Raw genomic sequence first — 3,262 nt, 5'->3', positions numbered from 1 at the left:
TAGATTTATGAATTTCGGGGATTAACGGGGACGGGGCGGAGATCCAGCTCGCGTCCTCACGCCTGCCACGGAGGAATCGTGTCCCCCGTTCTTATTTCCGCGAAAAAAATTTTCTACAGTCGAATTCTCATTCGGAGCAGTCCCCGCAGAGATCCCCGCGTCTTGGGGAGTTTTGCCAACCCTACTATCTACGAGTTGAGAATTTTTCAACCCTAACTCTATCCGCACCCTAAAATTCTAAATCCTACCCTACCTTGCTTTATCCGTAAAAATATCAAATTTTTTTAAAACAAATATAAAATTTAATTATTCCAAATTTCATACATATTAATAAAATAAAAAACTAATGCCCTATATTACTAAATTAAGTAATTAGTTTAGTGATTTTCATTTATTGCAAGTCATTATATAAAAAAAGTTACGAGTTCAAATTTCACTTCTTTCATTATATACCTAATACGATTTCTATTCTACCTGCGATGAATAAGATATATTCTGCTAGCCCTAATAAAGAGAGAATATAAAGTTTATTTTAGTGTTTTTTTTTACGCAAAAACAATTGGGTTCAAATATTTTTTTTAAATACAAATATTGATGAGATGCTGTTTTTATATATACTATAATTTTTTTTTCTGCTGACCATTAAATTTTACTAAGATTAATAAGGTTTAGATGTTAAATCCTTCGGTACGGTTTTCAACTTAAATATATAGAAACAATTAAACAAACATATTGCTAATCATTTAACTATAGATTTCGGATAAGTTATTCAAGAAAGGATCAATAGATTCTGCAGTTAGATGCTCCATTTATTTTAACTTTTAACAAACATATTGAGTTGGACTAATGCCTATGGAATAATTTTTAGGTGTCGGTTTGACTAACACCATTCCTTTTATATATATATATATATAGAGAGAGAGAGAGTTGATTTATCCCAAAAAAGAAAAAGAGAGAAAGAGAGAAAGAGAAGACCTGCACCTAAAAATTAGAGAAATAATAATGTTAATTTCACAACTAAAAATAGACAACAATTAACAACCGCAAATCAGAAAAAAGAGAGATTAAAAAATATGAAACTATAAAGGTATATGTTATAGTTTATTGATTATTATCTGACTCTTACTTGCTAAATTTTCTTTTTTTCTAAAAAATCCTTAAAAAAATCATTTCTGTACACCCGCAAAAGGTTTGCTAAATTCAATAACTTTTGTATTGTAATATAGCTTTGATGTTTCCATAGATAAGACAATACAAATCATTTTTATTATTGTATTAATCTTTTTAAAGTTGGGTGGATATTGATTACTAATTGTTCACCAAATTCATTAAAAAAAAAAGGATTTGGCATCTAATTTTCAATACCAAAAATGACACACTCCCCCAATTTGTCTTGTAACTTTTATATATAGAGAAAGTATGGAGAGCCAATAAATTTAGTGTACAATATATATATAATAAAGAGCTAAATTAAAATTAACATCAAAGGATAATTATAACACAAAGAAAAGAAAGTTAAACTACTTAGTAAGTAAACATTGTATTACAAATTGTATACTATTCGATAAATTCATTGTCATGTTGATTGTTACTATAAGATAGATTATTTGTCTCGTTAATAATGTGAGCTACACAAGTGACTGTGAAGTTCGTAAACTAAAAGTATGTCACTTTCTATCCGTACAACCATGACTCGTTGTTCATGAACTTGGGATATACAGTTTTAAGTTTGAAAAATGTTAGATGAATTATTATTTCTATATATAAAATTTATTCTATTCTGTCTTCTTTCATTCTATTTTATTTTATTTGGGTCGGATTTATCAGCGTTGGACCGGATTTAGAAATGGGTTTTATATATACAATGTAATCAACTTTATATACTGAGATTAAAAAAATTAGTAGTAACAACAATAATAAAAAAACCCATTTTTTAATAATTTACATTATTAAAAAATTACTTTACTTTTTTTTATCATAATTTATTTTAACTATCATTTTATTTTAATATTTGTATCTTATATTTCATAAAAATACTGTATATCTAAGCTTTTCAAATAATCAATAATTTATTATTTGTTTTTTTATTTTTTAAAATAAAAAAATAATTTTAATTAATAAAATATATAATAATTTTTTATTAAATATACTATAAATTACTAGAAAATAATTTTATAATATATTATAAATATTATTATGTTTTTTTATATGTTACTTTATGTAAAAATAAAATTATAAACAAATTTATAAAATTAATTTTTTATGTCTATAAATAAATTATTCAAAAAATTAACTTAATATTATATATATTTAAATTATTTTTATGTAATAAAAATAGAATAAAAAAGAGCTATAAAATTTGTTTAAAATTTAATTTTTTATATTAAAATTTTTAAATTAGTTCGGACAATATCATTGTATTTATCCACGGATTAATATGAGGGAAAAAGAAAAAAGAAAAAAAGAAGAGGGTGGAAGAAAGGTGGTTAGGTGAGGAAAGAGAGTGTGATTCGATCTGCAAGATGACGTGTCAAAACATGTGTCACGCTTTGAAAGCCACATGCTGACGAGGCAGAGGTCCCACCTCTTCGATTCGCTCTAGAAAGCCCCTTCTCAACCGAAAGTATTGAACAACTGTTGCCACGTGGCACCAGCCACTTGGAATTTTCCTCGTGGGCATCTCGGTTCCGGATAAGATCGAAGTGCCACGTCATTCATTTCTGCCGTCTTTTCTTTTTTTCCAATTACTACTTCCTCCACCCAAAAATCTACTATGTTACACTTAATTAATTGATTAATTACACATACAGAACATCATGATTAATTAATTAATGTTTGCACTTCAACACGTGATTTTAGTTTTACTGTGGAGAATGTCACTAACTTAGATACATGTGCATCAATTAGTGTTGTTAAGGATAGGAATTAGGAAATTTAATAACATATATAGAAAAAGTTTAGAAAGTCAATAAATTTTGTAGTTTTTAGTCATCAATTAACTATTAATAATATTTTTAATAATATGAAATTGTATCTAATAGTATAAAATCATTTAATTTTCTTTTAATGATTAAATACTAGCTAAAATTTAACAAAAATATTGACTTCGAATACTATTCATATATATATATATAGTGCAGCCTTGCTAAGTATGTAAGTCTAGGATATGAACAAATTGTTTATTAGATCTTTATTTTTTATATCATCAACTTTTTCATGTCAAAACAGTTTTATCCGTTTATAATAGTGGGTAATTATCTCT

This window comes from Arachis hypogaea, chromosome 9, assembly GCF_003086295.3.
Source record: "Arachis hypogaea cultivar Tifrunner chromosome 9, arahy.Tifrunner.gnm2.J5K5, whole genome shotgun sequence".
Lineage (NCBI taxonomy): Eukaryota > Viridiplantae > Streptophyta > Magnoliopsida > Fabales > Fabaceae > Arachis > Arachis hypogaea.
Note: the sequence above shows the minus strand (reverse complement) of the source record.